The sequence below is a fragment of the Gossypium hirsutum genome, chromosome A10 (assembly GCF_007990345.1).
Source record: "Gossypium hirsutum isolate 1008001.06 chromosome A10, Gossypium_hirsutum_v2.1, whole genome shotgun sequence".
NCBI classification, from domain to species: domain Eukaryota; kingdom Viridiplantae; phylum Streptophyta; class Magnoliopsida; order Malvales; family Malvaceae; genus Gossypium; species Gossypium hirsutum.
The window spans coordinates 104286617-104298386 of NC_053433.1; positions in this window are offsets into that span (position 1 = coordinate 104286617).

Genomic DNA, 11770 nt, shown 5'->3' on the forward strand with positions numbered 1-11770 from the left:
TTAACTTAATTAACTAATAATTAACTAACACTAATCTTAATTAACCAATTTGTTGGATAATAATTGTCTACCACAATTGTTCACTATATTAAAAAAGGGCCCAATTGCTCAATTGGTCCTTCAATTAATTAAGAAACTCATAGTGATTAATTTTTACCACTTTTACAATTTAGCCCTTATACCTTAGTTAACTATCCGATTAGCAAAATTAAGGGACCAAAATTTAATTAATATTTATAATAACCTTGTAAGTTTTAAATTATAATATTTACAGACTCAAATATTAGAAATGGGGTTTCAAAACTACCATTTTCGACACTCCTGAAAAATAAGTTGTTATAGGCATTGTATTAAAACTTGCCTTATTTGGTTGACATTTTTTTACCAAATCAATTCAAACTTTATTTGATGAATCTTGAAGATTTTAGTAGCCTATCATTGAAGCCATATGTGTAAGAATCAAGTCAAGTAAGAATCCAAGTTCCCTAAAATAGAATATTTGATCTTTAAGAAGCTTGATGTAAAAAAGATCTACATCATTATGTGGAATATTCAAAACCCTTTTCTATGGCTATTTTAGAAGAATTGACTGACTATAATTGTTCTTAACAAGCCTTTTTACTCTTGTATATTGAATGAATTGTTTAGGTTATGAATTGAGAAAGCACTATACATGTTCTATTAGGAATTGTTTTATTAAGTGTAAAAATTTGTAAGTAAACTAAATTAGTCAATTAGTTTAGTCTTAGAGGGAGAGTTATTTAGATTGAGTATAATAATGAGGTTTCAACTTGGTAGGTATGTTGGACTTATACCACAACTTATACTCATTGATTATAGTGGATTAACTCTCTAGGTATGCCCCCGTAAACATAGGAAATTTCCAAACTGGGTGAACAAACTTCTACTATTCATTTTTATTTCTCCTACTAGTAGTTACTTAGTGTAACGCCCCAAAATTCTTATTTTTTATTTTTGTTAGAATGTGACACAATTGTGTATCTACTTTAGTGGTTAAGTGTTCTAGGTGTGTATAAGAGGTCCCAAGTTCAAGCCTTGTCTTGGGTGAATTTTTTTCTTTTTCTAAATAAAGCCTTAACCTTGCTCAAAGGGTTTAAGGTTAATTGTTTGTAGGTATGTATCAGAATGGGCTTGCTAGTTTGGTGGTTAAAAAGCGTGTTGGTGTGTTGGAGGTTTGGAGTTTGAATTCCTGCTTGAGCGTAGGTGTTATTTTTGCACGGTGATGGACAAGAATTTTGGCTGAGTAGGGAGTCTGGAGTGGTTGAAGGTTAGTGGGATTAGGGGGAGTAAATTTAGGGATTGTGGAGATAGTTAAGGGATTTAGTGTATCATTAGTTTTATTTTTATTTTTTTATTTTCAAAAGAATTCGGTTTGCTTTCCCAAATTTTTTATGTATCTTCCCGCCCATTCCCCTTTTGTCAAATTTTGACTTTCCTACATCTTTTCTTTTGATTTCTTCCTCCAATTCATTTTCTTTTGGTCCAGCGTTGGCTGCGTTTGGTTGGTATGTTGGTAGGTAAGAAGGTTATACCTCGTTTGAAGAGGGGAAGCTTTTCTTTTATTTGTTTGAGAAGTTTTTAACTCTCCGTTAATGGCGAATTTTTAATTTGGCAGCAGTGAATCATAAAAGTCGTGACCCTCTTACGGATTTGTAGTTAGGGATTGCCCGAAATTTGGAGGTAAGTGATGAGTAGTCGATACATCTCGTTTGGTTTCGTAGTTACGGTTTAGTTGCATGTTAAATCTGAATTTGGGCTTTGGATTATCAATTGTTAGGTTCTGTAGTGCTCGGGATTGCGTTGGTAATAAAATCGTATCAGGTGTGTACTCAAAACAGCAGAAAACGAGATTCAATAAAAGTTAAAATTGCAAATTGTTGACGCCACATGGGCTTGTGGTCGCCCGTGCGGTAGGCCGTGTGCGAATGAAACGGCTGTGTGGTCGACAAAGGCTAAGTCGTGTGTTGGACATAGCCGTGTGATGGCCAGGTAGGCTGTGTGCGACATATGGGCTTGACTGAATTAGACTGTGTGAGCCACATGGGTGTTTGGGAATTTGGGCCAGGCCTTGTGATCTACACAGGTCAAGGCCAATCTGGTCATATGGGCTCACACGGGTAAGCCAGATGGGCGTGTGGGCCCACTTAGCTAAAATGCTTCCTAGGGTTGCACAGGTCGCCTAAGTCGACTGTAAACCTACTGTAGGGTCGGTAAGCACTACCTAAACCCTAAATCATGTGACCTGAATATATAATGTATGTATTGAGCATGTTAAATTTTTGCATGTTTATTGATCAGTATGTATGACTAGTAACTGAGATTTTGGCATGTAAGCATGTATTGTTGTATGTCTGCATTGAGCATGTTTAGTTGCATCTGCACTATGGTGGGATGATTGACTATTGGAGGAAGTGTACTGAAAGGCTTTCATGCCTATTATCTAGTAGCTCAGCTGCAATACTACTGATATGTGCCGCATTCAGTATGGCTTGGTGTGTAGGGCTGGGTGGGTGTTTTAAACCCTATATGGTGTGTAGGGATGGTCGGAGATGGTGTGTAGAGGCTGGTGGCTAGGATGCTAATTTCTGTTACTGTATGCATACTGTATCTGAGATGGGCTAAGGCCCTAATTTATAACTAAAACTGTATCTAGATGGGCTAAAGCCTAAACTTTATCTGAATTTGTAATAGGCTTAGGCCCCAGACTGCTTTTGACTGATAACTATTGTCTGACTGTATGCATGTCTTCTGTGGGGATTACATACTGTATGTAAACTCACCCCTTTCTGTTATACCTATACAGGAAATCTCCAGACTTAGACAGATCAGAGCGGCAGAGAACTCAATGGTGACCACATGTCAAATGAACTGCTTTAATTCCATTTATGGTTTTTATTTCCTATTTGTTTTTGGAGTATTTTTTATGTAATTTGGGACTTTTGGACTGTTTGCCTATATTTTGGTTTTAAACTGTTTTCATGGACTTTTAAACTGCAAAACTCAATGGAAGCTCGGTTTAATTAAAAACAACGTTTACCTAAATGTGAATGGTTTTCTTTCAATATCACAGTTTTAAAAGCTTCTGCTACAGGATATGTTTTTAAATGAATCAAATCAATGAGAAAATAATTTTGAAATTGACGAGAGAGAAATAGAAGCTAATAAACAGAAACGGTTTTAACTTGATAAATTCAAATTTGCATCCCCTTTCTATGGACATCGTCAGATTCGACCATAACGTCTAGGCTGGGTTTGGGGTGTTACACTTAGTCCAATTTTCATTTAAATAATATCTAGAGTAATAACTAATGGGAAAATCAAGAAGCTTTCAATTGGTATTAGATCTAGACACTTGACGTAGTAGGTGGTAATCTTTGTGTTAGTTTTTGTACAAGATGACAGGATATTCAATATTCATATCCCCCATGTTGGACGAATCTAATTATGCCTATTGGAAATCCAAGATGAGGGCTTTCATTATGTCCATGGATGAGAAGGCTCGACATTCAACCTTGGTAGGTTAAGAACCTCATTTTGTTGATGCTTTAAGAGTGAAGACTCCTAAATTTGAGGTTACCTGGATGAGTGAGGAAGAGAAGCTTGCTAGTGTCAATCTAAAGGTTTTTAAGTCTATTTTATGTGGACTTGATGCATAGAAGTTCAAGAAGATTTCAAAATGAAATATAGCCAAAGAAGCATGGTTGTTTCTTAGGGCTGCACATAAGGAAGCCAACACTGTGAGGCAATCAAAGCTTCATATGTTGATCACCAAATTTGAGACCCTAAGAATGCAAGAGAACAAAAATTTGGTAAAGTATTATATTGAACCCTATGATATTTCAAGTCAGGCTTTTGCATTGGGAGAAGAGTATTCAAACTTGATGCTTTGTGAAAAGTGCTTCCATTTCTGCTTAAAAATTTCGCTATCAAAGTGACTAATATCAAGGAAGCAAATGAACTTGATAGCATGATGATTAATGAACTCATAGGTTCCTTGCAAACCTTCGATATGAACCTTGACAAGTCAAGGAAAAATAAGAAAAAAGGCAATAATAACATTGTTGTAACACCTCGTACCCGAGACCGTTGCCGGAGTCAGACACAAGGGGTTAACAGACTTAATTCACTTATTTGCACAGTCCATTTTAAATTTCCAGACGAGCTGGCTAACTGCGTCACTGTCACCTTAAAAATCATATCTCGAGTTCCAAAACTTGAAAACCAGTTCCGTAAATTTTTCCTAAAACTAGACTCATATATCCATCTACAAATTTTTTTCTAGAATTTTTGGTCGAGCCAATTAGTACAGTTTATTAGTTAAAGTCTCCCCCGTTATAGGGTTCGACTACTCTGACCTTCTTGCATTTCGACTTATATATCTCCCTGTACAGGGCTTAAATACTTAAGCCGTTTGTTTCTATTGAAACTAGACTCAAAAATGAATCTATACATATATGGCATGACTTCTAATTATCTCTGGTTAATTTATAATGAATTTCCAAAGTCAGAGCAGGGGATCCAGAAATCGCTCTGGCCCTGTTCCACGAAAACTTAAATATCTCTTAAAATCCGACTGATATGACCATTTCGTTTCTTCCATATGAAAGTAGATTCATCAAGGTTCGATTAAATAATTTATTAACTATTTAAATCCATTCCTAATATTTTTAGTGATTTTTCAAATTCACACCACTGCTGCTGTCAGCATCTGCCATTAGGGTAGACTTTACCTATTACATAGTTTCCATGATTTAACTAACCCTTTAGCATATATAGCACAAATTGTGATTAACCATTCCAATGGCCAATCATTGCCAAGCATGTCCACACCTCTCAATAACCATATACATCCAAGATGATTATAACATTATGCTCAAAATATGTATATAAGCCATTTTCGCATGGCTATCCAAATTTGTGCAATACCGAAAGGTACATGACCAACATCAAAAAGGGTAGTCCTATACATGCCATTTCAAAGTTCAACCAAAAGTGTACCAAAAGGGGCTTTGATAGTGTGGACGACTTCGACTTCGACAATCCCGAGTCCGATAGCTGACGAACCAAAATCTATAAAACAGAGATTCAAAGAAACGGAGTAAGTATTAAATGCTTAGTAAGTTTTGAGCCATGAAATTAGACACAACTAAAGTGTAGCATTCATATGGCTAAACGGATAATTTCATATGCACAAATTCTCAATATCATACTTACTTCACATTACCAATCCTTATATTCATACACAAAAGATCAACTTAGCCAAAGGCCGGTAGCTCATTTATCGACTGAGCGAATACTATTTGTAAGGGATCAACTAATTCAATGCATATACGAAACATACCTCATCGCTGGGATTTTACGAGCGTATTAATTGAAACTATTACAGCAAGGTCGCTCATTCCCAAGCCAAGTACCTTCGGGATTTAACCGGATATAGCTACTCGCTCGAATGCCTTCGGGACATAGCCCAGATATAGTAACTTGCACAAATGCCTTCGGAACTTAGCCCGGATATAGTAACTTGCACGAATGCCTTCGGGACTTAGCCCGGATATAGTAACTCGCACAAATGCCTTCGGGACTTAGCCCGGAACTAGTCACTAGCGCAAACGCCTTCGGGACTTAGCCCGGTTATCATCAAATATTCATGCACATATCAATAAATCATGACACATCTATATTTCATTTTCATAATTAGAGTTCAAACACAAGTCACGTATTAAGCAATCCCATTTTCGGCTCACTAGCCACATACAAACAGCATAGTTTAGTTTGCTTTATGACACGATCTCTGTGCACATACGGCTACCCGTCATACGTATAGACTAATTAACTCAACATATAATTCAAGTAGAATCATCATATCACCGTATATTTGTTATGCTTATACGTCATGACTTAATCAAATCGTAAACTAAGTCTCGTTACTCGAAAACTTACCTCGGATGTTGTCGAACGATTTCGATGGCTATTCGACCACTTTTTCCTTCCCTTTATCAGATTTAGTTCCCCTTTGCTCTTGAGCTTAATTTAACAAATAAATTGATTTAATCATTTGAGCATCGAAAAGAGGAACTCAAGGTACTTAGCCTATATATATACATTAGACATTAAAGTCACATACATATGAAGTCATGAATCAACTCAACATATTAACCCACACTCCCTTTTAGCCGATTTTCTATGCCAAGATAAAAGCATCAATATGCTTGCCTCTAACCGAATACATGCAACACCAATCTTCTTCCTATGGCCGAATATGCATGTCTATGTAGGCCGATTATATGCTTAATACTTCCTACAAGTATGGTTACTTGTATTGATTATATATCATCTTGTTTCAAGTTCAAAACTCGGCTAATACGCATATATACACTAGTAATCAAATACTAACATTTTGCACTTCACCTTACTACCATTTCACATCTACTTTCTACCATGGCCGAATGCATCAAGACACCATACCATTCAATTTTGGTCATGGGTTACACAAAGAACTTAATGTCTAACTCAAAAATGCCAAAAAGAAAATCCAAGAGTCATCAATCACCATCACATGTATCATTACAAGGCTTCACACTTAGCATGCAAATGACATCAACACAAATCCACCTTAGCCGAAACTTAACTCATCTTCATGCCTCATCACCACAACATCAAACATCAACCAAGAAGACAACACCCATGGCCGAATATCATCTTCATCTCATAGCAAAGATTTAAACCATGGGCTAGGTAGTACTCAAACTAACAACTAAAAACATGCATGAATCTCATGGACAACATCAAACATACCTTAGTCTAGCAAACCACCATAGCCGATTTTCTCAAGCTCTTCCCCCTTCTTCTCTTTCTTCTATTCGGCCAAGAACAACATGAGAGCCTTTCCTTTTTTTTTCTTTTTCTTTCTCTTTTCTTTTTTTTCATCATCATTTACCTTCCCATTATTATTTTATTACCCATACTCCTTATTTTATTTTTCCTAACATAAATCACTAACATAACATGTTTATGACATGTTTTGTCCATAACATTTTGTCCACCTTCCTTGTCATGGCCGGCCACTACTAAATTAAGGGGGAAATTGACATACAAGTCCACCCTTTTATTACATGCACTAATAGATCCTTATAGATTAACCTATCATATTTCAAAAGTGTCACACATAAGTCCTGTTAACTGAATTCAAATGCAATCGACTAAATCGAAGCTTAAAACTTTCACACATTCATATTCACATATTTTAGACAATAAATATCATATTCAAATAATTTGGTGACTCGGTTTAGCGGTCCCGAAATCATTTTCCGACTAGGGTCACTTTAGGGCTATCACAACTCTCTCCCACTTAAGAAATTTTCGTCCCCGAAAATCTTATCGGTAAATAGGTTTGGGTATCTCTCTTTCATAGAGTTCTCGGGTTCCCAAGTAGCTTCTTCCATCCCGTGTTTGAGCCATAACACTTTTACTAACGGAACCCTTTTGTTTCGCAACTCTTTCACTTCACGAGCTAGGATACGAATCGGTTCTTCATCATAGCTCATATCGGATTGAATTTCAACCTCTGATGGATTAATTACGTGTGATGGATCAGATCTATAACGTCGAAGCATCGAAACATGAAAGACGTCGTGAATCTTTTCAAGTTCAGGGGGCAAAATCAATCTATACGCAACTGGACCAATTCGTTCGGATACTTTATATGGCCCTATGAACCTCGGACTCAGTTTGCCCTTACGGCCAAATCTGGGTATCTTTTTCCAAGGAGAGACCTTAAGAAACACTTTGTCTCCCACCTGATACTTAATATCTCTTCGTTTTAAATCCGCATACGACTTCTGACGATCTGATGCTGCCTTCAGACTTTCACGAATTATTTTTACTTTCTGTTCAGCATCTTTAATCAAATCCACTCCGAAAATTTTACTTTCACCGAGCTCGGTCCAAAACAATGGCGTACAGCATTTACGCCCGTACAAAGCCTCGTAAGGTGCCATCTTAATACTTGATTGAAAACTATTGTTGTAAGCGAATTCAATCAAAGGTAAATACCACTCTCATGAGCCACTAAACTCGAGGATGCAACATCTCAACATATCCTCAAGTATCTGAATTATCTGCTTGGATTGACCATCGGTTTGTGGATGAAAAAGCGGTGCTAAAATGCAGCTTGGTACCCAAAGCTTCTTGCAATTTCTTCCAAAATCGCGAGGTGAATCTCGGATCTCTATCCGACACAATAGAAATCGGTACCCCGTGTAATCTCACAATCTGAGAAACATACAATTCAGCTAGTTTATCCAATAAAAAATCCGTACGTACGGGGATAAAATGAGCCGACTTAGTCAGTCTCTCAACAACAACCCAAATCGCATCTTTCTTACTTGTCGACAATGGCAACCCAGATACAAAATCCATCGTGACTCGATCCCATTTCCATTCAGGTATCATGATCGGCTGAAGTAAACCCGTAGGCACTTGATGTTCCGCCTTCACTAGCTGACATATTAAACACTTCGAAACAAAATCGAAAATGTCTCGTTTCATACCATGCCACCAAAACTGACGTCTCAGATCGTTGTACATTTTCGTACTCCCCGGGTGAATTGACATTCGGCTACAATGAGCTTCGTTCAGAATCATCGAAATGAGTTCTGAATTTCTTGGAACACACAACCGACTTCTGAACCTCAAACAATCGTCATCATCAATTTGAAACTCTGATTCCATATTCGGAACACATTCAGCCCGTTTTGCAACCAATTCATCATCGACTTTCTAAGCTTCACGAATTTGATAAATCAACAATGGTTTGGCCTTTAATTCTGCCACTAACACATTGTCGGATAGAACAGACAAGTGTACATTCATCGCTCGTAAAGCAAATAGTGATTTACGACTTAAGGCATCCGCAACCACATTAGCCTTTCCCGGGTGATAGTCAATGACAAGCTCATAATCTTTTAACAACTCGAGCCAACGTCTTTGTCGCAGATTTAAGTCTCTTTGGGTCATCAAATATTTGAGACTTTTGTGATCCGAAAATACATGGCATTTCTCACCAAATAAGTAATGTCGCCATATTTTCAAAGCGAATACGATGGCAGCTAATTCGAGATCATGGGTCGGATAATTTTTCTCATGTGGCTTTAATTGTCTCGACGCATAGACCACAACTCGACCTTCTTGCATCAATACGCAACCCAACCCAAGTAGGGAGGCGTCACTATAAATGACAAACTCTTTGCCTGATTCGGGTTGCACTAGAATTGGAGCTTCAGTCAAATAAGTTTTCAGTTGATCAAAACTTTTCTGACATTTTTCCGTCCATTCGAACTTAACATCTTTTTGAAGTAGCTTTGTCATTGGTGTGGCTATCATCGAGAAACCTTTTACAAACCGTCGGTAGTAACCGGCAAGTCCCAAAAAGCTCCGAACCTTAGTAATATTTCTCGGAGGCTTCTAGTTAAGTATGGCTGAAATTTTGCTCAGATCAACTCGAATACCCGATACGGATACCACATGACCCAAGAAGCTAACCTCTCTTAACCAGAACTCACACTTACTGAAATTAGCATATAACTGCTTATCCCGTAAAATTCGCAACACTAATCTCAGGTGCTCAGCATGTTCGGTCTCATTTCTTGAATAGACCAAGATGTCATCAATGAACAAAATTACGAACCGGTCCAAATACTGTCTGAAGATCCGATTCATCAAATCCATAAATACCGCAGGGGCATTAGTGAGGCCAAACGGCATCACTAAGAACTCGTAGTGGCCGTATCTCGTTCTGAAAGCAGTTTTGGGTATATCCGAATCTCGAATTCGCAACTGATAATAACCCGATCTCAAATCTATCTTTGAAAACACTGAGGCTCCCTTCAGTTGATCAAACAAATCATCAATACGCGGTAACGGATATTTATTCTTTATCGTTACTTTATTCAGTTGACGATAGTCAATGCACAACCTCATGGTCCCGTCCTTCTTTTTCACAAACAATACTGGTGCACCCCAAGGTGAGAAACTTGGTCGAGCGAAACCTCTATCCGTCAACTCTTGCAACTGAGCTTTCAATTCTTTTAATTCCGTTGGTGCCATACGATACGGAGTTATCGAAATCGGTGTAGTCCCAGGTACAAGCTCGATGCCAAACTCTACCTCCCGAATAGGTGGTAAACCCGGTAATTCTTCGGGAAAAATATCCGGGTATTCACAAACCACTGGCACAGATTCAGGTTTCTTTTCTAACTCTTTGTCATCAAGTACATACGCAAGGTATGCTTCACACCCTTTTCTTACACATTTCTGAGCCAGCATCGACGATATTACAGCTGGCAACCTATTCAAGTCAGTAGACTCGACTCGGATTATCTCGTTATTTACACACCTCAAATCGATGGTTTTTCTTTTGCAATTTACAATTGCATCATGCACGGTCAACCAATCCATACCGAGGATAACATCAAATTCGTCAAACGGTAAAAGCATCAAATCGGCCAGGAAACAGGAACCTCGGATTACTAGGGGACATTTCTTGCACACTTTGTCGACAAGCACGTAACGACCCAAGGGATTTGACACCCGAATTACAAACTCAGTAGACTCAACAGGTAGAGTCTTACTGGATGCTAAGGTTTCACATATATAAGAATGAGTAGAACCAGGGTCAATCAAAGCAATAACATTAGTATTAAAGAGAGTAAAAGTACCGGTAAAACATCTGGCGAGGAAGCATCCTCGCGTGCGCGTATAGCGTAAGCTCTAGCAGGAGCACGAGCCTCAGATCTGGTTGTAGCATCTCTAGATCCTCTCTGACCGCCACTAGCATTGCCCGTATTCCTAGATGGTCTACCCCGAGCAGTAGTAGCACTCGGTTTCCCACTCTGATTTACATTCTGTTCAGACAACCTCGGGCAATCTTTAATAAAGTGGTCAACTGATCCGCACTTGTAACAGGAGCGGTCATGGAATCTAAAACTCCCCGAATGCCATTTACCACAATACTGACACTCCGTTCTGTCTCGACGATCATTTCCAACACTGACGACCGAAGTGACTCGTGCACTCACAGGGGGTCGATCGCGATCTCGTCTAGAAAAGCCCGAAGTGTTCTAGATCGGCCTAGATCATCTCTAAATTTCTTCGATGACTGTTGAAAGGGCCTCCTCGAAGACCTCTTACGAAACTCCTTTGCTCCCATATCAGCTTTTCTTTTCTCCATACTGAGCTCCTGGGCTTTGCAAGCTCGCTCGACAAGTACCACAAATTCTCGGATTTCCAAAATGCCAACATACAGCTTTATATCATCATTCAGTCCATCCTCGAAACGTTTACACATTACGGCTTCTGAGGAAATGCATTCTCGAGCGTACCGGCTAAGCCTTACAAACTTTCGTTCATAGTCGGTAACCGAGATGGGACCTTGTTTGAGTTTAAGAAATTCCTTCCATTTTTGGTCAATGAATCTCTGACTGATATACTTCTTTCGAAACTCGGTTTGGAAGAACTCCCAAGTTACTTGCTCTCTGGGTACAACAGAAGTCAACGTATTCCACCAATAGTAGGCAGAATCACGTAGCAAGGAGATAGTACACTTTAGGCACTCATCGGGTGTGCAAGATAGCTCATCGAGTACCCGGATAGTGTTGTCCAACCAAAATTCAGCTTGCTCGGCATCATCGCTGTCCGTAGCTTTAAATTCAGTAGCCCCGTGTTTTTGGATTCTGTCAACTGGGGGTTTATT